The sequence below is a fragment of the Erythrolamprus reginae genome, chromosome 4 (genome assembly GCF_031021105.1).
Source record: "Erythrolamprus reginae isolate rEryReg1 chromosome 4, rEryReg1.hap1, whole genome shotgun sequence".
Classification (NCBI taxonomy): domain Eukaryota; kingdom Metazoa; phylum Chordata; class Lepidosauria; order Squamata; family Dipsadidae; genus Erythrolamprus; species Erythrolamprus reginae.
Window position 1 is genome coordinate 93,536,173 of NC_091953.1, and position 23,881 is coordinate 93,560,053.

General features: G+C 42.6%; 1 protein-coding gene across 7 annotated transcripts in view; it reads right to left on the reverse strand.

Moving 5' to 3' along the window:
- Nucleotides 1–21,907, reverse strand: part of JADE3 (jade family PHD finger 3) — a 56,573-nt gene extending 34,666 nt beyond the window's left edge. Inside the window, exons 1-2 of one of the 7 annotated variants that reach the window (XM_070750915.1) lie at nt 21,571–21,875; nt 15,716–15,799 (exon numbers count right to left, since the gene is read on the reverse strand). The gene's annotated coding sequence lies outside the window, so the exon portion shown is untranslated. Of the gene's footprint in view, nt 1–5,550; nt 5,618–15,666; nt 15,800–20,940; nt 20,960–21,212; nt 21,485–21,570 lie in introns of those variants that run through there. The other 6 variants (XM_070750914.1, XM_070750913.1, XM_070750919.1 and 3 more) reach the window with 6 other exon arrangements.
- Between the last annotated feature and the right edge of the window lie 1,974 nt (nt 21,908–23,881).

Genomic DNA, 23,881 nt, shown 5'->3' on the forward strand with positions numbered 1-23,881 from the left:
CTAATCAGTTGCTGAATCTGGATGCAAGGAGGTAAGTCAAAAACTATAAATATCTATACAATGTTCAAATTGACTTATTTTTTAAAGACTACTCTATTATTGTTGTAGGCAACTTACCAAAATGAAACTTTTTAAAATAAATGCTTGATCTGAAGAAGCCTAGTACTTTTAAATAATAGAGAATACCGTATTTTCCGGCGTATAAGACGACTTTTTAACCCCTGAAAATCTTTTCCAAAGTGGGGGGTCGTCTTGTACGCCGGATATAGGACAGTGGCGCCGATATTTGCGATCGCTGGGAGGGGCGAGAACACCGCCTCCCAGCTGGGCGAGCCTGCGCTGCGCTCAGGCTCGCCCACACGCTGCCTTCGGCAGCACAGGCGTGCCTGTCCGGCCGGGGAAGAATCGCCCCAGCCGGACGTCAGTTTCAGCTGGAGGGGGGGCAGAACACCGCCTCCCAGCTGGGCGAGCCTGCGCTCCGCTCAGACTCGCCCACACGCTGCCTTCGGCAGCACAAGCGTGCCTGTCCGGCCGGGGAAGAATCGCCCTGGCCGGACGTCAGTTTCAGCCTGGGGGGGGGGGGGGGCGAGAACACCGCCTCCCAGCTGGGCGAGCCTGCGCTCCGCTCAGACTCGCCCACACGCTGCCTTCGGCAGCACAAGCGTGCCTGTGCGGCCGGGGAAGAATCGCCCCGGCCGGACGTCAGTTTCAGCTGGGGGGGGGGGCCAGAACACCGCCTCCCAGCTGGGCGAACCTGCGCTCCGCTCAGACTCGCCCACACGCTGCCTTCGGCAGCACAAGCGTGCCTGTCCGGCCGGGGAAGAATCGCCCTGGCCGGACGTCAGTTTCAGCCTGGGGTGGGGGGCGAGAACACCGCCTCCCAGCTGGGCGAGCCTGCGCTCCGCTCAGACTCGCCCACACGCTGCCTTTGGCAGCACAAGCGTGCCTGTCCGGCCGGGGAAGAATCGCCCCGGCCGGACGTCAGTTTCAGCTGGGGGGGGCGAGAACACCGCCTCCCAGCTGGGCGAGCCTGCGCTCCGCTCAGACTCGCCCACACGCTGCCTTCGGCAGCACAAGCGTGCCTGTCCGGCCGGGGAAGAATCGCCCCGGCCGGACGTCAGTTTCAGCTGGGGGGGGCCAGAACACCGCCTCCCAGCGATATGTGTCGTGCCTCGGTTCCGTAGCTCCCCCTGACAGCTGATCTCCCTGCTGCCGCTGCTGGGAGAAAAAAAGAGGGAGAGAGGGGGGGAGAGAAAGAGATAGCAAGAGAGGGAGAGAGAGGGGGGGTTAGCAACAGAGGGACAGAGAGAAAGAGAGAGGGGGGATAGCAACAGAGGGAGAAAGAGAAGGAGAGAGAGAGAAAGAGAGAGGGGGAGGGGGGGCAGAAAGAGAAAGAAAGAGATAGCAAGAGAGGGAGAGAGAGAGAGGGAGAGAGAGAGAAAGAGAGATGGAGAGATGGGGAGAGAAAGAGATAGCAAGAGAGGGAGAGAGAAAGAGAGAGGGTGGGAGAGAAAGAGATAGCAAGAGAGGGAGACAGGGGGTTAGCAAGAGAGGGACAGAGAGAAAGAGAGGGGGGATAGCAAGAGAGGGAGAGAGAGAAAGAGAGAGGGAGAGAGGGGGGAAAGAAAGAGAGAAAGAGATAGCAAGAGAGGGAGAGAGGGGGGTTAGCAACAGGGACAGAGAGAAAGAGAGAGGGGGGATAGCAACAGAGGGAGAAAGAGAAGGAGAGAGAAAGAGAGAGGGAGGGGGGCAGAAAGAGAAAGAATGAGATAGCAAGAGAGGGACAGAGAGAAAGAGAGGGGGGATAGCAACAGAGGGAGAGAGAGAAAGAGAGAGGGAGAGAGGGGGAAAGAAAGAGAGAAAGAGATAGCAAGAGAGGGAGAGAGAGAAAGAGAGGGGGGGATAGCAACAGAGGGAGAGAGAGAGAAAGAGAGAGGGAGAGAGGGGGGAAAGAGAGAAAGAGATAGCAAGAGAGGGAGAGAGAGAAAGAGAGAGGGAGAGAAAGAGATGGCAAGAGAGGGAGAGAGAGAGGGAGAGAGAGAGGGGAGACAGAAAGAGAGAGAAAGAGATAGTAAGAGAAGGAGAGAGAGGAGGAGAGAAAGAGAGAAAGCAAAAAAAGAGAGAGAAAGAGAGATAGCAAGAGAGAAAGAGAGGGAGAGGGGGGGGGAGAGAGAAAGACTTTGATCATTTCCCCAGGTATTTTTGTACCTACTTGACCAACATTATTAGTGGTTGCAAAATTGAATGTATGAACTTGTTCATTTCAATAAAAAGAGCCAGGGAAATGATTGAATGTTAAACTGGATGCATTTATTTCTGCCTGTTTGTATTTGTTCTTATGTTTAACCATTGAAAATGTACTTTTCCTCCAAAAAGAATCATCTTTTCATATTTCTTAGGCAACATTTTAAAATAACTTTAAAAGCTGAGGTTATATTATTCACCCTGCTCTGTATCATAGCACACTGCACAGTACTGAAAATTGGCAGGGTCACTAATTAAACCCGACAAGTTAAAATCTGTTTAAGTGACATTGCAAGAGGATAAAGACAGAAAGTGCGGAAAGAGGAAAAAATGGATGGGCTGTTTGGATTGCCATATCATGATATCACATACAGATTCTCATTCCATAATAGATTCTCACATAGGGGTCAGCATGCTGCATGTTAGACTGAAAGATACCTACAGAATAGATGGTAGGAGAAAGAAAAATAGCCAGGTTCACCTTTTTGTGTTGACAAATTATGATGAGTTATAATAATAAACTTAATTGTGGTGAGGAGAAATATGAGAGGCAGACAAGACAGATAGACAGAGACATATGGAGAGATAGACAGAAGAGTGCTCCCACTTGGCTCTCTCTCTCTCTAAATAATTCATTCATAATTTTAACAATAAGATCTTCATCATTAGTAATTAAAATATTGTGTTATCATGTTCAGAAATGATTTTTTTCTCAATGCAAGTACATCATAGACCTAGACTCAGTTTTTGACAGTCAGAAGAGGGGTAGTCTTATACGGCGAGTATATCTCAAATTCTATATTTTAACTGGAAAAGTTAGGGGGTCGTCTTATACGCCCAGTCGTCTTATACGCCGGAAAATACGGTATATACTTCCAGAAAACCACATCAGTTTTTAAAGATTTGTAAAAGTATAATCTGAAATGTAACAGTGGCCTGTTTTAGTATTAAGATCTATTTAATCTAATTAGTGTGATTACATTTAAGAAAACTTTCTGGCATTAACATACTGACATAATGTACATTTCTCCAATTCTTTGCTATTTCTATGGGTCAGGCACATATGCACAGCAATACACAGCAAACAGTGTATATCATCTGTGCTGTTTGTTGTTTGGCAAATTGCTGGGAGGCAGAGGATTTTTTTCCCTTGTTTTCCTCCCCCAAAACTAAGGTGCATCTTATACTCTGAAAAATACAGTATATACTTTCTGTTAAAAGATCAGTGGTTCTTTTATTTTAATAATTTAAGAATTCTCATGATACCACATGGTCTAGCATTTTAAGATGTTACCCACATTGCCACACTTAATTCTTTGGATTTGCTTCTAGAAACTGTTCAGAAAAAGTATCTGCTTGCTTCCCTTTATTTTCCTTTCCAACAGCTGAGTAGGCTTTCTAGATAGCTACATGTTTGTGATGCATTTTTTATTGTTCAGTCTTTGTTTTCTTAAAATAAACATAGATCTGTTCTCATCTGCACACAGTATGCTAATGATACTCAACTTTACAACTCCATTCTGGTGACCCAAATGATGCTATCGCTCCCTTCTTGTAGCGCTTGGGGGCTGTTGGGGTCTGGATCGGTACAGACATTGGCTTTTTCCAAGTGGCTTTGGGTGCAAGTTTTGGGATCCAGGATTTTAACATCTGGGGAGGGTGAAACATCTGGGGAGGGTGAAACATGAGTCTATTGGGCCACCAGAAGTTGGGAAACAGTCCGTTTCAGGTCTCCAGAGGGCTTCCAGGGGTGGGTGAAACTGTTTTCGCCCTCCCCAGGCATTGAATTATGTGTGCAGGAACTCACGCATGTGCAATAGCACACGCCCTTGCTCTTTGGGCACCAGAGGAAAAAAAGGTTCGCCATCACTGGTGTAGATAGTTCTTGGAGCCCCTAGGGTGGCCCATGTTACTCCATTGTCCTATAAGCTATACTGATTATCAGTCTGCTTCCAAATTCAATTCAAGATGTTAGTTACCACCTTTAAAATCCTTCATGGTATGGATCTGAGGAATTGTCTCACCCCAATGGGACTGGCGTCTGCTGACATAAGGGGCAAATTGTAGAGCCTGGTCAAGAAATTCCAGATGGCAGGGTCTAAGAAAGGCTGTTTTTCCTGCCTTTTGGAATACTGTGAGAGGTGAGAGCCACATCCATCCCTCTGGCATTCCAAAAGGACCCGAAGACCTGGCTTTGCCAACTGACCTAGGACCGCAATGGAAGCACCTTATTCTGGAGATGGTTTACAGACCATGATAAAAACCACACCTCCGTGTAATGTCATCTTGCTCCAATCCTACTTATCTTTGTCATCTTTGTGTACCCATCTAAGCACGAGAATTTGTTCATTTTTTGTTATGACAGAAAATTATTGAACAATAATGATAAAATTAGGATAGGGTTTTTTTCCTGATGGTAGTAGTATTTTTGGCTTTATTTTTTGCTTCAGTGTTAGTGGATAAAACTGCTTTCACTTCCAAAAGAACACAATAAAAACATGAAGTGAACATTTCCAATTGCCATAAAGAAACTTTCCTTTTTGATCATTTTCCATTTCACTTTTCTAAAAAAAAGATTTCTCATAGAAAGACAATTTAAAAGTTACTATCAATAACCTTCTTTTAGAATGTTCTCCTAAGTTGCTTTAAAACAAAAGATAACTCAAAAATTTCTAATCATGCAACTGAATTGTTTCAGTCTATAGCAGATTTATATCCAATGCCAATATGTAATTTGGTGCTATTTTAACAATTTTGGAACCCTAATTCCTTCCCTTTTCCACTGCAAGTCATTCTCCAATTTAAAAATTTCTGGTAAATTTATTTATTTATTGGATTTGTATGCCTAATTTCCCTAATCATTAAGAAAGACTAAAAAACCGTAAAGCATAAAAATCAAGTGAAGTCCCATATAACAACAGGGCTAAGTCACATACCATATATTAACAGTTGATGCAACATCTTGACCCAGTGCCAAAAAGAACCAGGTCCAAACCTTTCAAATACTAGCAATACTGCTGCCATCCATATTTTGGGGGGCATAATGCTCCGTAGGGAAGAGATTGTAATAAGATGATAGAAGGCTGCTCAGTGACATAAGATGGCACTGTTTGATAGATGAGTCTTGGAGCACATCCAGTCTTGTTGGGTAGGCAAATAACTTGAGATAGCAATTTCTTGGCCCTGTGCCATATTTGGGTGAACACCAGCACTTTGAATTGCACCCACAAGCTAACTGGTAATTACTATGGTTTAGTAGTTATATGGATATATATGGGTTATATGGATGTTCCTGTAACTACTCACACTAATGTGCTCTGGATCAATTGTAGCTTCTGATCTTCAAGGGCAGCCCCATGTAAAGCACACTTCAGGAATCTATATGAGAAGCAACCAAGCGATGATTGACTATGAATATAGCTTTCTGATATACAGAAGCAACCAAGCGATGAGTAACTATGAATAGTGTTTCCTGATCTAACTGTCACACAAAATACGTTTGTGTAAAAACTATTGTAGCCATCCTAGTATCTTTTTCAAGTTTAAGAGGATTTCCAAATTGCATACCAATTATGTTGTGAAAAAGTATGATCCCAGTACTAGCCTGAAAGATTTCCAGCACCAATGCCCAACTATCAATAGTCATTCAATCTTGTTAGGATTGAGTTGGAAGTGTATTTCTAGTCTATAGCAGTGATGTCAAACCTTTTTTGGTTTGTGTGCCAAAAGGGAGGAGTGGGGGGGAGGGGTGTTGCATGTGTACAAAAACCCATAATTCCATGCAGCCCGCTCATGCATGCGCGTGTGATTCCCCTGCTCCTGGCATGTGATGGCACATCTGTTCTTCGTTTTTCCCACCTCCGAGCCTTTCTAAGGGTCTCTGGAGGGCCTCGCGGGAGAGGGTGGGGGGCGAGGCCATTTTCGCCCTCCCCAGGCTCCTAGAAAAGCTCTGGAGCTTGGGGAGAGCAAAAAATGGGCCTTCCTGACCCTTTCCAGAGGCTGGAAGCAGACTGTTTCCCAACTCCCAGTGGGCCCAGAAGGACTGAAAATCAGCTGGCCAGCGGGCGCATGTGCGCCAGACTGGAGCTCAGGTGCCCACTGATATGTCTCTCTGTGTCACTTTGGCATGTGTGCCATAGGTTCACCATCATGAGTCTATAGACACTGAGACAGTATCTTGATGGCATCACTTGGACAGAATTCGATATATATAACTGAGTGTCATCAGCATACAGTGATCCCCCGGTTATTGCGTCCCCGACCATTGCGAACAGGGTAATTTGCGATTTTTGAACCCGGAAGTCAAAACACCATCTGCGCATGCGTGCCCTTTTTTTCTATGGGCACGCATGCGTAGATGGCGCCCGGCAGATCAGCTGCTGGGCGGCTTCCCTGGGTCTTCCCCCTCTTGCTGGCGGGAGGGCGAGCGGCGGGCATCAGCAAGGAATTTCCCCACCGCCCACGCAAACTCCTCGCTGCCGCCCGCCCACGCCGTTCATTCTCGCCGCTTCCCACCTGAGTCCTGAAGCGAATTCGCTTCAGGACTCAGGTGGAAATCGGCGAGAGCGAGCGCTAGCGAACGGCTTGTCCGCCGCCCGCTCGCGCGTCCCGCGCCCACGCCGTTCATTCTCGCCGCTTCCCACCTGAGTCCTGAAGCGAATTCGCTTCAGAACTCAGCTGGAAAGCGGCGAGAATGAACGGCGGGGGCGCGGGACAGACAAGTGCGTCCGGCGCCCACGCCGTTCATTCTCGCCGCTTCCCACCTGAGTCCTGAAGCGAATTCGCTTCAGGACTCAGCTGGAAAGCGGCGAGAATGAACGGTGTGGGCGCGGGACGCGCGACGGACAAGCCGTTCGCTAGCGCTCGCTCTCGCCGCTTTCCACCTGAGTCCTGAAGCGAATTCGCTTCAGGATTCAGGTGGAGAGCGGCGAGAGCGAGCGCTAGCGAACGGCTTGTCCGCTGCCCGCTCGGGCATCCCGCGCCGTTCATTCTCGCCGCTTCCCACCTGAGTCCTGAAGCGAATTCGCTTCAGGACTCAGCTGGAAAGCGGCGAGAATGAACGGCGTGGGCGCGGGACGCGCGACGGACAAGCCGTTCGCTAGCGCTAGCGCTCGCTCTCGCCGCTTTCCACCTGAGTCCTGAAGCGAATTCGCTTCAGGACTCAGCTGGAAAGCGGCGAGAGCGAGCGCTAGCGAACGGCTTGTCCGCCGCCTGCCTGCCCGCTAGCGAGGAGCTGAAGATTGGGGGCGGCGCGGCTGTTTTAAAACGTCGCCGCCGGCATGGGGGGCTTCCTAGCAGCCCCCCAAACCCGGGTTGGGGGTCCGGGGGGTGCTGGCAAGCCCCCCATGCCGGCGGCGACATTTTAAAACAGCCGCGCCGCCCCCAATCTTCGGCTCCTCGCTAGCGCTGCGGAAGTAAAAACACCATCTGCACATGCGCAGATGGTGTTTTTACTTCCGCAGCGCTACTTCGCGAAAACCCACTCGTTGCGGGGGGTCCTGGAACGGAACCCTCGCAACGAGCGGGGGATCACTGTACTACTCAAAATACTCAACCTTGCCCCTAGATAATTTTGCCCAGCAGCTTCCTTAATTATAAGACAAACTGATTTATGAAACAAAAATTACCAATAAGTCTTTCAGTTTTAATTTATCTTCTATAGGCAGTCCTTGACTTACAACAGTTCATTAGTGCATGACCATTTTTCACACTCATGATCATTGTAGCATTCCCATGGTCACATGATTTACATTTGGATGTTTGACAACTGATGCATATTTATTACCACTGCAGTGTCCTGGGGTCACATCTTCCCCTTTCACAACCTTCTGACAAGGAAAGACAATAGGAAAGCCAGATTCACTTAACCACCATATTACTAATTCAACAACTTCAGTTATTCACTCAAATTTCTCAAATTTCTTAACAACATATTGACATTGTTAAGTTTTGCAAAAAACACAAAATGTGCAAAAAAAGAACTATAAGCATACGCACACACAAAAATAAAAACAAGACAATTCATTTAAGATATATAATTCCAAAATTCAGATTGTTAAAAAATAAAGTGGCATATTTTAACAAATCCTACTTTCAGTTTATCTGAATAGGGATGTGATTAATAAATTAGTTACAACATTGGTTTATTTTAAGATTAGACAGAAATTCTATATTGCTTTTTGTAGAAATACTGTAAATTGCAAAGAGTTCTACACAATTAAATTAGGCCCATTTTATTTCTAAGTCACATTTATAAAGTAAATAAAAGAAACAGATAATAGCTGAAAACATTTAATGAAAGAAATTCATTTACTTTTAAAATACGTTGTTTGATAAAATACAAGGCAGTTTGAGAACCACAAAACAATACAGCAATATGTTATTTAAAAAAGCTTAAACTACTGCATAATTTAACTAACACATTAAACTTTCCAGTTTCTAAAAAAGAAAGCAATGCAAGTTGCTTTTTATAAATAACTTCAGAACACCCACAATTATGCTTTGAAACAAAATTGAAAGTATTATATTTTAACTGTTATCAAATCGTTATTAAATAGCTATTTCATTAAACTATTACATGTGATATATATATATATATATATATATATATATATATATATATATATATATATATATATATATATATAACTCTATTTTAATAAGATGGGATTTGGATAAGACAATAGATTTTATTATTGCTGTTGTTTTGTGCAATTTTGTTCTGACACCTTGCTATATTTTAGATTTGAAGTGACCAACACAAGAATTTACCAAGTAAATTTAATTTTGTAAAAATATCTCCAATACCATTTGCTTTCAGAACATAGTTGCAGCTAACATAAATCAAATTATGGTAGTAATTCACCTTTACAATTTATTTAGATAGCCACACATTGTTTCAACTCTGTTGTTTCACTTGACAATGTTTACATTTGTGTTTGGAAGAACTCTCTTTTCATTACCCCTTCTATTCAGTTACATGCCAGAAAGAAGGACTTCTGTGTTCATATCCTTCCGGACCAAAGCAAGTAACACTGTTCTTTTTTACTCCTATGCTGCATTTGAGCAGACGTCCTTTCAATGAATAGGTACCCTGTGTCTAGCTGGTGGGAAAGCTGTGGGAAATAGCTAACAGAAGCAAAATGATTATTTCTGATCCTTGTCTGTTTTTACTGCAGTCTGCAAGGTCAGGGACAGTTTCCATTAATTCCTTTTCTACCAATACTTGCTTCAAGAGTTTATGCAAAAAATTTATTCAGTTCAGAAATATTTGAGTGCGTTATGCAGCCAAATAGAGAATTCCCACAAGGAGGGTCTGAGAATTTTTTTAAAAAAAATATAGAGGCATATTAGACTTATAAATAACAAAAGGGAAAAATTGGAATTTAGATTTTGAAAACAAACACCTTTCAACTATAAAGTGCATCACACCCATTATACAAATACCATTGGCAACAAATTGCAACATGAGCATCATGGACAGACATAATTTTCCATATTCAGGTATAACATTTAGTTTGCAATGAAGATTGCTGAACACTTATGGAATAAATATAAAGAGTTCAGATAGAGTTTAAAATAATTATCTAAGGATTTTGTTCTCTTATGTCTTATCTGTTTTCTGTCATTGAGATGCCTTGTGAAAACTAAATAAAAACCAGCTAACTACATTCCTTTATCTTTAGTGGCATTTTGTTCTCTAAAAGTTTCCAAATAAATGCAATAGCCATTATTCCCTATCTCTCTGAAAAGTATAACCATCTCCAAGTCTGCCCTTTAAATTCCTTTTTATGTGCTCTAACAATATATTTATTACAAATATTTATTCCGCCCACAAATATTTATTCCAATTTCTTAATTAATCAAATCATTTATATTCTACTTCTATATTTAATAAGATCGTCATCGATTTTAAAAAAGAAAAGGAAAAGCAATACAGTATTCAGAAAATGAAGAGGACACACCAAAAGCTTTTCATTTTTTTACATAGAAATTTCTTGTCATTATAAATAAGACCACTAAATCTCTTTTAAAAAAATGAAAATACCGGTAACCTGCTAAATAAGTATACTACCTTATAACTACTTCAGGAATTTCTTCCTTAATGAGTCTAGAATTTTTTTTTCTTTTCTGCAGATATACTTCAACTGTAACTTTCAGAGCATATACTGTATTTCAATTGTTTTTAGTTCAGCATTTCCCAAACTAGTTTTTGGAGCACCAGTGTTTCCCAGGAATGTAAGAGGGCTTTCTATAGGGGAAACCAAATAATCAACTGCCTAGTTTCCTGGCAACTGAAAATTCTGAGTGGACAACTGAGCAAAGGAAATGGGGTAGCATACCATTTTAACCTCCTTGCTGTAATAGGCTGAGATTTTCTACATGGTAACTGTCTGATTTATTTGTTGTGAGATGGGAAAGTACTGTACTTTCTTTTCTAAATGTAGACTAAAAGTACTATTTGCTTAGTTTAATCTCAGCTAGAATAAAAATTTAATATACTTCCAGTGAATTATTTTTCAAGCAGATTAATTGAAGAGTATCCAAAGGTGGTGATACATCTGATGGTTTTTTTTTTTTGATATACTTATGAGAATTCAGATTTTATTTTGTCTCAAAAAGGTGATACAGAAATCAATTTGATGCTCTGCGAAATATGAAGATTCAAATTGTTAACATTACTCTGAATATTAAGCAGATTTTTTATCAACAAAACTGAAACATCATTTCCATTAAAGAATTTTGGTGAAGGAATAAGTAGTCAACATACAGCAATTTTTTTCTGTTAATAGTAAAATGGTTTTTGCATAGTGAAATGCACATTTTTACTGATTCAGAATATAGTTTTTAAAAATTATTACCAATGTTTTAGAATCTTTCTATTTTACAGAAGTAGATAATATTAATCTCCAAAATTTTATATTAGAGCTTTAATTAATGTTTTCTCTGTAGTACTTCAGTGTCATTGTCTCAGGTTGTTATTTGTCATTTCTCTGTTTTGATTCTTACTTAACAGGCATTCATAATTTTTGAGATCATAATTGCCTTATGATTTGTAATATTGTGAGAACCTTTTTTTATTTTTAGCAGACTTGCATTATCTTTTTAATCAGTATCTTCTGATCTGGACAGATCTGAATTGTATCTTTATCCAACAAATAATATTTACATTTTAACATTTAAAACTTAAATTGATGTTTACATTTCTCCTTTTTAAAAATACGGATTTTTTTCTTCTTGTGAAATGAAATGAAAAAATGAAAACCATGCCTCTAAGTACAATAGCCAGGACCAATTTATATGTCTGCTCAATAAAAAGCACTGAATACACATACCCAAGACAGACTTCCCAGCCTCCTAATGCCTAAAGAAAGATCCAGATCTTCACCACTTTGTAAAAGCTAATAGTTTAGTAGCCGCCTGTTCTTGAAGAAGGGGGATGTCCAAAGGGCAGGCACCATAACAAATACATTATTCCAGTGATCATCCAGATCAGTGATAACTAACCTTTTTGGTGCCAAGTGCCCAAAGTGTGCATGAATGTGAAATCCCAAAATACAATGCGAGTGCCCCCTGTGTATGTGCCCCCCTACATGTGCGCCACTATGCATGTGCCCTGCCTGCCCATTTTTTACTTCCAGGTTGGTGCAGGTGGCTTTCCAGGCCCACAACAGGGCGCAGGGGTGTGTGCCCCATTTTGTCTTCCAGGTTGGTACAGGAGGCTTTACAGGCCCAAAACAGGATGCAGAGGGGATCACACTCCTATGGACCCCCAAAATAATACGAATACCCCCTGCACATGTGTCCCACCCCCGTGCATGCATGTATGTGACCCCCCACATGTGCCCCACCCCCATGCATGCACTGCAGACACCCAAAGACCAGCTGGCTGGCGGGAAATGAGTGTGCATGCATGGTGGAGCTGGGCTGGGGCAGTGGCTGGTGTGCCTCCAGAGGGCTCTGCATGCCACCTGTGGCATGCGTGCCATAGATTTGCCATCACAGAGAAGATTTGCCATGAATAGGAGCCCTGGAAGTGCAATAGTCAGAATACAGTATTGCAGGCTAACTCTGCCCATAGTCTGGAGTTTGATCCCGACAGGACTCAAGGTTGACTCAGTCTTCCATCATTCTGAGGTCAGTAAAATGAGGACTCATACTGTTGGGGGCAATATGCAGACATTGCAAACTTCTGAGAGAATGCTGTAAAGCAGTGATTTTCAACCTTTTTTGAGCTGCGGCACATTTTTTACATATACAAAATAATGGGGCACCTTGAGCAGAGGGGGGGGGGGCTAAAGAAAGTTTGGACAAAAAATTTCTCTCTCTCTCTCTCCCCCTCCCTTTCGCTCTATTTCTCTCCCTCTTTCTCTCTCTTCCTTCCTCTCTCTCCATCCCTCTTTCTCCCTTCCTTCCTCTCTTTTTTGCTCTCTTTCTATCTCTCCCTCCTTCCCTGCCTCTCTTTCTCTCTCTTGCTTTCTTTCTCTTTCTCTCTCTTTCTCTTGCTTTCTTTCTCTCTCTCTTGCTTTCTTTCTTTTTCTTTCTTTCTCTTTCTTTCTCTATCTCTCTTTCTTTCTTTCTCTTTCTTTCTCTCTCTCTTTCTTTCTCTTTCTTTCTCTCTCTCTTTCTTTCTCTCTCTCTCTTGCTTTCTTTCTCTTTCTTTCTTTCTCTCTCTTTCTTTCTTTCTCTTTCTTTCTCTCGCTTTCTTTCTCTTTCTTTCTCTCTCTCTTTCTTTCTCTTTCTTTCTTTCTCTCTTTCTTTCTTTCTCTATCCATCTCTCTTTCTTTCTTTCTCTTTCTTTCTCTCTCTCTTTCTTTCTCTTTCTTTCTCTCTCTCTTTCTCTTTCTTTCTCTCTCTTGCTTTCTTTCTCTTTCTTTCTCTTTCTTTCTGTCTCTCTTTCTTTCTCTCTCTCTTTCTTTCTTTCTCTTTCTCTCTCTCTTTCTTTCTCTTTCTTTCTCTCTCTCTCTTGCTTTCTTTCTCTTTCTTTCTCTCTCTCGCGCTTTCTTTCTCTTTCTTTCTCTCTCTTGCTTTCTTTCTCTTTCTTTCTCTCTCTCTTGCTTTCTTTCTCTTTCTTTCTCTCTCTCTTGCTTTCTTTCTCTTTCTTTCTCTCTCTTGCTTTCTTTCTCTTTCTTTCTTTCTCTCTCTCTTGCTTTCTTTCTCTTTCTTTCTCTCTCTCTTTCTTTCTTTCTCTTTCTTTCTCTCTCTCTTGCTTTCTTTCTCTTTCTTTCTCTCTCTCTCTTTCTTTCTTTCTCTTTCTTTCTCTCTCTTGCTTTCTTTCTCTTTCTCTCTCTCTCTTTCTTTCTCTTTCTTTCTTTCTCTCTCTTTCTTTCTTTCTCTTTCTTTCTCTCTTTCTTTCTTTCTCTTTCTTTCTCTCTCTTTCTTTCTCTTTCTTTCTCTCTCTCTTTCTTTCTCTTTCTTTCTCTCTCTCTTTCTTTCTCTCTCTCTCTTGCTTTCTTTCTTTCTTTCTCTCTCTCTTGCTTTCTCTCTTTCTTTCTCTCTCTCTTGCTTTCTTTCTCTTTCTTTCTCTCTCTCTTGCTTTCTTTCTCTTTCTTTCTCTCTCTTGCTTTCTTTCTTTCTTTCTCTCTCTCTTGCTTTCTTTCTCTTTCTTTCTCTTTCTCTTTCTTTCTCTTTCTCTTTCTTTCTTTCTTTCTCTCTCTCTTTCTTTCTCTTTCTTTCTCTCTCTTTCTTTCTTTCTCTTTCTTTCTCTCTGTCTTGCTTTCTTTCTCTTTCTTTCTCTCTCTCTTGCTTTCTTTCTCTTTCTTTCTCTCTCTCTTTCTTTCTTTCTTTCTCTTTCTTTCTCTCTCTTTCTTTCTCTCTCTCTTGCTTTCTTTCTCTTTCTTTCTCTCTCTCTCTTGCTTTCTTTCTCTTTCTTTCTCTCTCTTGCTTTCTTTCTCTTTCTCTCTCTCTCTCTTTCTTTCTTTTTCTTTCTTTCTCTCTCTCTCTTGCTGAGCTTCGCGGCACACCTGACCGTCTCTCGCGGCACAGTAGTGTGCCACGGCACACTGGTTGAAAAACACTGCTGTAAAGCACTCTGAAGAAGTATAGAAGTCTAAGTGCTATTGTACTGACGTATGCAGTGGTCCTCAACCTTTCTTTAAAAAAAACATCTTTATTAATTATTAACATTAAAAAGAGGACAAAACAAATATAGAACAAAAACTAAAGAAAAAAACCAAACAAACATAAATTTGCCAACCTACTTGTTGGCATTGCAACTACAGCTTTTTAACTATTATTTTCTATATTCACTTATAAAATCTTGGCTGTGTTAATTTCACACTTATGTCCAATATTTTAAAAAGGAATAATAAAAAGTAACAAGATTGCTAAAGAATAATATATTTGATTGTAATATGAGTATTTAGAATTTTAAATATTTTTTTTGGTTAACCCAATTATACCATCTGTTCCAAGTCTGGTAGAATTCTGTGTTGTCTTTTTGTTGAATTTCCATTGTCATTTTATTCATTTCAGTGATTTCATAAATTTTATTGATTATGTTTAAAGTTGATGGAATATTACTTGATTTCCAAGTTTGCGCAAAGGTAATTCTGGCCACAGTAATTATATGTATTATTAGGTATTTATCTTCTTTTGATATTTTTTGCCTAATAATTCCGAGCATATATAGCTCTGGTTTTAGTGGAATTTGTAAATTGATTATTTGTTCTAAAAAATTTTAAATTTTATTCCAAAACTTTTTGGCCATTGGACAAATCTACCATGTATGGTAAATTTTCTTTTGACATTTCCAGCATTTTGGTGATATATTTGGATACGTTTTGGATAGTCGAGCAGGTGGCAAATGCCACCTGTAGAACATTTTATAAATGTTTATATGTAGATGATATTGTTAATTTGTAATTAATGGTCCATATTTTTTCCCATTCATCAATGTTAATAGTATAGCTGAAACCTTTCTAATGCTGCGACCTCTTAATACAGTTCCTCATGTTGTGATGACCCCCCCAACCATAGGTCTAGCGCCAATTCTCTTAACAGAGTTTTAAGCTGATTAGCAGGAAGGTTCGAGGGACACCCCCCCACTGTAAACGGTAAATGGTCAGATTGTAAAAATATGTTCCAAGTCACCATAGTAGAAGGTTTGGTTCCTAACACCATAATAAATTTGTTTTTCCCCATGGTCTTACACGGCCTCTGTGAAACAGATTGAGAGCCCTCTTGCCAGATCAGGTGGGGCAGACAGAAACCACTATGCAGAGATGATCATACAAATAAAGTGATCCCATGCAAACACATAGGGCTTTACAGGAAATACCCAGCATTTTGAATTGCTTCTAGAAACCCACTGGGAGTCAATGCAGCTCACATAATAGCAATATCATATGAGTATACCACAGTATGCCCAAAATGGCATACGATGCTACATTTTAAATTTATTTTGGCTTTTTTCATTCCTACCTTTTAATTGCTACTAAGGTAACGCATAAAAATTCTGTCTTTCACGTACACTGGATGCAGAGGCTGAATGCCCCTGGAGCAGGGGTGTCAAAGTGGTGGCCCATGGGCTGGATGCATCACACCCATCCTGGCTCTGCAAAGACACGATACAGCACATAATGTGATCAAGTGTGACACTCGTGCCATGGAAGATGGTGGAGGACAATGAGGACTATCAAACCACTACCTAAAGCAGGAGGTAGGACTAGGACATGGAGAGCAAGATGATTTCTGGAAGGCCTTCAGCTTTCCATTCTACAATCTCAGCTATCAACTATATACAATCTAATATTCAATATAACTTCATTTTTCTGAATTACTATTTATTCAAAACTCCTGAATATTATATTACCGGTAAGTCTACTAATTTGCCTTAATTAATGTAACATTTTATAGAAAAAAAGAAAAAATTGTGCTCAGATTTAGAGTAAAATTTCCTCTAATGAAAATATTTTCACCTTATATAGAGTAAATGCCGTTTTCTTGAATCTAACCTCCTTCCACCGCCTTAGTAATACAGTGGTCCCTTGACTTTCGCGGGTCCGACATTCGCAGAAAAAATATTTTTAAAAAGTCAGTGGTTTTTTTGCACACCAAGGATTTTCCGGGCCCGCTCGATGTACAATACTGTGCATTTTAATTCTCCTCCCCCACCACCCCAGCCGCCCTGCTTCTTTAAATAAAAGCTCCGCTTCCGCCCCAGCCTCCCAATGCCTCTGCTTTAATTCTCAGGCGTTGGTACGCTCCACTTGAAGCCGAGCCTTACTGCCGCCCGCCACCACCGCAGCACGCGCAGCTGTTGTCCCTGCGGGTTCTGGGGGTAAGTAAAACCAGGAATGGAGGAGGGAGGGGGGGAGGGAGGGAGGAAGGAAGGAAGGGAGTGTTTCTACTTCACAGAAATTTGACTTTCGTGGGTGGTCTTGGAACGTATCCCCTGCGAAAGTTAAGGGACCACTGTATCTCCAATAAAGTTATATAGATAAGACATTTCCTATATAATCACAGGTAGTTCCAATATGACAGTGAGTTTTAAATCCTTACATTGTACTTTTTTTAAAAAAAAATAACTTTCTGCATCCATGGTTCTCAAACTGTGGTCCGCAGACTTCTGGATGCTGTAATGTAATTATATGAGGTCAGCGAAGGCTTGAAAAGATCTTATGACATCTATCTATCTATCTATCTATCTATCTATCTATCTATCTATCATTTATTTATTTGACTTATATCTGCTCCAATCCCATAGAACTCAGGGCGGCTTACAACAAGAATAAAAACAAAATGGTTAAAATGCAACAATTAATACTATAAAAACCCTTACATATACCCTTACAGTCATACTATAAAATATCCCAATCAAATCATGTCTAGGCCAGAAGAAAGATGTCAAGTCTCACGGCCCCCAGGCCTGCTGACAGAACCAAGTTTTCAAGGCCGGCCATTGGAAAGCCAGTAAGGTGAGGGCAGTATGAACTTTGGGGGGGTTAGTTAATTCAAAGAGTTGGGGCCGCCACAGAGAAGGCCCTCCCCCATGGCCCTGCCAACTGACACTGTTTAGTAGACGGGACTTGAAGAAGGCCAATCCTATGGGCTCTAATTGGTCTCTAGGAGGAATGCAGCAGGATACGGTCCTGTAAATAGTCTGGACCTAAGCCATTTAAATCTTGAGTTAAATCTTGGGGAAGCATGGGCATAGACTGTGGCAACAAAAAAATATTTATAGCAGATCTCTGTTGAAAAAAAGATTAATTTTTTTAATCTTTCCTACATTGTTGAAAATTAGTACCAAAGGAATCTCTTCAATATTCTGTAATATTTTAGGAAATCTCTAGTCACAAAATACTTCAAATCCCCAATTAGAGATTTCATTATTTCTTTAGAAATTTAATATGCTGTCTTTTCACACAGCATTAGTAAATTTTAATCTCTAAGCATCTATTTCAGTTAATATATAAAATCTTCACTCTTCAACAATATACATTTACAACTCTCATACTTTATTAAACCCGATCAAACAATTCCTGATGGCTTAAAAGATCAGATAAAAATCAAATCTTCTACAATTATAATTAAGTAGTAAGAAGAATGGTTTTATCAGACTTTTCAGTACAGATAATCTTTTTATTCTAAATATCCTTCTTCATTGAAATTAAAAAAGGATTTTAGTAATTTCAGTTCTCGACCCAATTAAGGTTGGTTTTAATGGCAATCTCACATTTATTATTAGATTTGTTTGCTGCCCATCTTGCTTCAAAGCGACTCAAATTTAAGAGATCCAAACTTATTTCATTCCATTTAGGAGCTTTATCCTAAAAGAGATTTACTGATAGCAACTTCAAAAAATGGAACTGGACTCATGAATAAGCAGAACCAATTTGGTAAATATTTCAACTGTTGCATGATACAGTAAGTTACATTAAACTAGTAAACAACACCAAGTAAAAGTTATTCCAGTTCTGTGGTGAGTAATTGATATAATCTTCTACAAACTGACTTTCTATATACACACACTAAAAAAAAATTAGTAGCTGTCCAAATATTTGCAACCCAGATATGGTAACTCCAGCTGCATCTGTTTGCACAATTATATTTTAGATATGATCCATTCACTTACCAAAGCAGATTTATTTTCTGATCATAGCACACTGTGGCTTTGAATATATATATTGTTGGGAGTAGTAATTCAAGAATTAATTTTTCTCCTATAAGACTGTATCTCTAATAATGTCTTTCTTTTGCTTGTACACAGAAGGCATAGCAAACAGATCCTATTTGGCACAAGCCAACAGGTCCCAGCAAAAATACTAGAAATAAATCCAGTCTCTCACTGGCTAGCAGAATTAGGAATGAGAGATAATGCTTAACTCAACTGGACAATTAATACAGAAACAGGAATTATTACAAAAGTGACAGACACATTATGTGTCAGTCAGGTCTAATGCAGGAAAGATGAAACAAAAAGAAACAAGAAGAGCAAGCAGCAAGGTGAATGGAATCAGTTACAGTAGCAATGAGTGCAATGCTGAAAGAGCTGAAGAACCGGGGTAGGGACAGATTACCATGGATAAAATACAGTGGTACCTCTATTTAAGAACTTAATTCGTTCCGTGACTAGGTTCTTAAGTAGAAAAGTTTGTAAGTAGAAGCAATTTTTCCCATAGGAATCAATGTAAAAGCAAATAATGCATGCAAACCCATTAGGAAAGAAATAAAATCTCGGAATTTGGGTAGGAGGAGGAGAAAGAAGAGGAAGAGTTGTTGCCGAAGGAAGGTGAAGTGAGAAGAATAAAAAAAATCCAAAACTTTAAGGATTAAAAAAAAAGAGGGACTCTGAGGTAGCGAGGAGCACACACCTCCCATACACCCTGCGCGAGGCTGCCTTCCATACACTGCGCCAGAGAGAAACCCAGGTGGGCGAGAGGCTCCTTTGACCGAAAGGCGGCTGCTGCTGCTACCTGCTTCCTCTTCCTTCCCATGCTGAAGGGCTCCATTCTCTCGCTCGTTCGCTTTGTAACCTGCGCCTTTCCTTCACTGTGGTGACTCCTCAGTTTGGCTGAAGCCGAGTTGATCCGGCCGGGTGTATGGGAGGCAGCGCAAGGGAGTCACCACAGCAAAGTGGTTTATTCCCTCTCCAAGCACCCAGAAAGGAAAACACTCTACTCACTCTGGGCTGCCAAAGCCTCCTTAAGCCCCACCAAAAGGCTCCTCTGGCTGCCTAGAGAAGCCCGAGATGGCCGGGATTAAAGGAGGAATGGCAGAAAACTGGCCAGGCCTTCATGCCGCTCTCAAATTTACTTGGAAATTTTTCCAGGCTTGGGTTCTTAAGTAGAAAATGGTTCTTAAGAAGAGGCAAAAAAATCTTGAACACACGGTTCTTATCTAGAAAAGTTCTTAAGTAGAGGCGTTCTTAAGTAGAGGTACCATTGTATATGTTTGTGATTGTTAAGACTCAATAGCAACTGCAGAAAAACATTTGGGCACATAATCCTCCCCAAATGAAAAAAGGCCAATGGAAGACCAAGTGATATTGTAACTAAAAACATACTGGCTCGGTTTAAGTCAAAGCAAGAGTTTTGATGGTAATGAAATTATATTCATCGGGTCACAAAAACTTGGAAGTGTATACAACAACAGAGGATTTCAATTCTCTGGATTCAAGCTACTACTGTAATAGGATGGAAATCCCACTGTTTCTGACCTGGAGCAGATTCAGAAAAGCTGAAAATCCTGATTACAAATCCTCAAGATACAACCATGATGTGGGCGCTACAAAAGTCACACAGGCTATGGAAGAAATTGCCCAGCAGAATCACAACCTAACGAATCGGTCTGAGTCATTTTTTGCACATTCAGCAACCTAGAATTCAGGGGTCCCACAAACTTGGCAACTTTTTAAGACTTGTGGACTTCAACTCCCAGAATTCTCCAACCAGCATAGTCTTAAAGTTGCCAAGTTTGGGGACCCCACATTTAGATTATGCATTTTTAAAATTCACTTGACTGTTTGAAGGAGTCTTTTGCAGAAATTTAAATTTTTAAGATGAGCATTTTGAATTTTATAAAAGTAAATCAAAGCTCATGTCAAATTATTAAATGAGTGTAATCTTTTTGTTAACAGGTATTCTTTTGAAAAGCACAAATGAGATTGCTCTCTAGTTAATGCTTCTGATCTCCAAACCGCACTAGAATAAACAGCCTTGCGATCCAAGTTTATGCTTTCAGGCTAGTGTAGTGGTTTTATTTATTTATTTATTTATTACTTAGATTTGTATGCCGCCCCTCTCCGAAGACTCGGGGCGGCTCACAACATGTAAAAACAAATCATAAGCAATCAGACAAAGCATCTCTAAAATCCTCCCACCCCCCATATAAGTCTTATAATTCAAAAAGTGAACTCCTACTCATGTGGAGGAAGCCAAAAAGGCCATTAACTTGGTTTAAACAAGGTCCAAATTGCCCTTATTAAAAATCAAATTAACACCCACCCCCCCAGCATGGGCCCCACGTTGGGAACCAGGGGTCTAGTGTCTTCAACTGCTAGGATACTGGAAGTTAAAAGCCCACAAGTCTTAAAAGTTGCCAAGTTTGAAGACCTCTGACCTAGATGAACGGTAGCAATTTAGTAAACCACGGCAGACCTGTTAACTCGCCCAAACGCAACATTATCCAATGGCAGTAAATAAAACACACTGCAATAAGCCAAACGAATAAGTAACTAAAGGGCGGGTGTTCTACCTCACTTCTGAGCATACCGATTCACTAGCCCACATCAATGGAAGGCCTGAGTCGGTGCTGTAAAGCCGCCACCGCCCCCAGCCCTGAAGGGGGGCGCTGAAGCAAGAGGAGAACTTATTTTCTTTCCCCCCCCCCGCCGCCCCCCCCCCCCCCTCAGGGCCGGGAACAGCCAAAACGGCCACCCGCCCGACCACGTGCCCCCTCCCAAACACGGGCAAGCGGTCCCTGAGGCGGCGCTTAAGCGCGGCGGCTCCTCCCCTTTCCCCGCTCACCTCATGGAGACTCAGCCCCTTTCCCGCCCCGCCAGCGTGACTCCAGCGGCCAGGCCTTTGGCGCCAAGCGCCGCCTTATGCGTGGGTGAGGGGGGGGGGGGGGCGGCACGAACTCGGAGCAGCAGCGGGAGCGGCGATTGGGGTGAAAGCGCCAACCCCGAGCTCGGCCTCGAGGCCCCCACTTCAATCGCGGCGGCTGAGCTGGCCAGGGTCGGGAGCTGCTGCCCCTCGTTCCGTCTCTCCGGGCGGCTGGCTCCGGCGCACTTCGCGTCAGTCTTCCGGCCCTGCCCGCGGCGCCAGGCAACCTCCTCACCGCCGCCGGAGGGCGGGGGAGGGGGGGTTGTCTTCGGCAGCTCACCTTGTGGCTCTGGAGGGTAGGCGGCGTCCAGAGTTTGCGCTCCCGACAGGCCTTGGAGCTCGGGTCTCGCTCGGGCTGCGGCTATCTGGCGTCGCTCATTGGTGTCCTCCTTCAATCGTCCCGGCGCTGCTCCGGGACCTGCGCGTCCTGCCTACGGCCCGGCAACATGCCGCCTGCTTCCCCCCTCTTTCCTCTCGCGCTCTGGGGGAAGCGGGCCTTCGTCCTTGCAATCTCCCTCTTGGCAGGCCAGGCGGCGGTACAACAGCCCTATTGTATTATTGACACTACTGCCGCCGCCGCCTCTCAGGCTCCGCCTCTTCCCCTTCCCTTCTCTCCCACCCTGCCGGCAGCGGCGGCGGATCGGCTCTTCTCTCGCGGTTGAGTCCGGCCGGGCTCCCTGGCACCTGCCTAGCGAAACGCTCCGCCGACAACCCTCCCTCCCACCCCCCCCAGGTTTCTTAGCATCCCCAGCAGCTCAAAGGAAACTTTTCAGAGGCCCATTAGCTGCTTTTGTCTTCCAAAGCTTGGTAATCTTTGTTTTTAAACTCCCTTTTTAAAAACCTCAAATTGTTGAGAAACTCGGTGTATGCCTACTGTCGTCAGTGCGCTCCTATCTGAAGAGCGGTTTTTTTCAACCATGTTCTTTCCCGTTCTACCCACCGCGTAGCTGAGAATAAAATGCTTTCATCCACCAGAGAAATTTTTATCATAGCTATGTACGCCTTATAATCAATCTAGTCCCGTCCTGTCCTACTATTTCTCTTTTACTAGTATCTGTTCTGCCAGCGTGTTTCAACCGCCCGTAATTACAGGATAATTAGTCCAGGAAGACACACCACAGGATAAAAGGAAAACCCAAAAGTTTTTATAAACAGAAAAACAGAAACAGCTCCCTTTTTAAATGTCAAAGGGATTTTTGGTACACACAAGGCACAGGTTAAATGCAATCCAATTGAGTCCAATTCTAAAGTCCAGAGAGCACACACAATCTTGAACAGCACAAAAATCACGGTCTTGACGAAACAATGAATCAGATAAACTGCTATGAAGCTAAAACGCCAGGCTGCGCTTTTATCTATAGCACTAATTACCCAACCACAGGTGGCCTCATTTTCTCTTATAATAATCCTTCAGTTGTTGTCTTATCACTCTACCCATGCGTGGATGTGTCATTAATTCTTCTTCAGAATCCAGGGATGATACAGATGATTGATCTCCTGGGCTGTCTGCCAAACTTCCCTCTTCCCTGTCACTTATACCTCCGTGGTCAGCAGATTCCATCAGGAGCAAAACAAGCCTGCAGCATGTTGATGTTTCCCCCACATCCACCTGCACATTCCTTGGGGCAGGAGCTGGGCCAAAGCGAACCACAACAGTATCATGTATATAAATATTATATCTCTGTATACAGTGATTCCTCTATTATCGCGAGGGTTCCGTTCCAAGACCCCTCGCGATAATCGATTTTTCGCGATGTAGGGTTGCGGAAGTAAAAACACCATCTGCGCATGCGCGCCTTTTTTTCTATGGCCGCGCATGCGTAGATGGTGGAGTTTGCGTTCCCCGCCGCCCACGCAAAGGGGAAACCCGATTCGGCTCCTCGCTGCTGCTGCGCTACCAAGCAGATCAGCTCCTGGGCGGCCGAAGGAACCTTCCCTGGGTCTTCCCGGCCGCCCACGCAAAGGGGAAACCCCGGCTCCTCGCTAATGCTCGCCCGCCCGCCAGCAAGAGGGGGAAGACCCAGGGAAGGTTCCTTCGGCCGCCCAGCAGCTGATCTGCTCGGCGCAGCAGCAGCGAACAGACAAAGATCGGGGTTTCCCAGCCGCCCACGCAAAGGGGAAACCCCGGCTCCTCGCTGATGCCCCCGCTCGCCCGCCCGCCGCCCGCCAGCAAGAGGGGGAGAGATAGAGAAAGAGAGAGAAGGAAAGAAAGAGATGAGAGAGGGAGGAAGAGAGTGTGAGAGAGGAAGAAGCAAGATAGAGAAAGAGAGAGAAAGAAAGATGAGAAAGGAAGGAAGAGAGTGACGTCATCGGGATCGAGATCGAGATCGCGAAACTCGAGGGATCACTGTACAGCCAATACGTACTTGACAAAACAAAATATTTTTTAAAAGTGCAGAACAAACTACTTAATGTGTTGGTATACGTGGAAGCAGCTAACCTGCATTTGTTTTGCTAATAAATAGCAAATGCCTCCCACCAGAGAAATTTTATCATACCTATGTACGCACTACAATTAATATAGTGCAAAACTAAACTGTTTAATAGATTGGTATACATCAATGATGGTGAACTTTTTCCCTTGGGTGCCG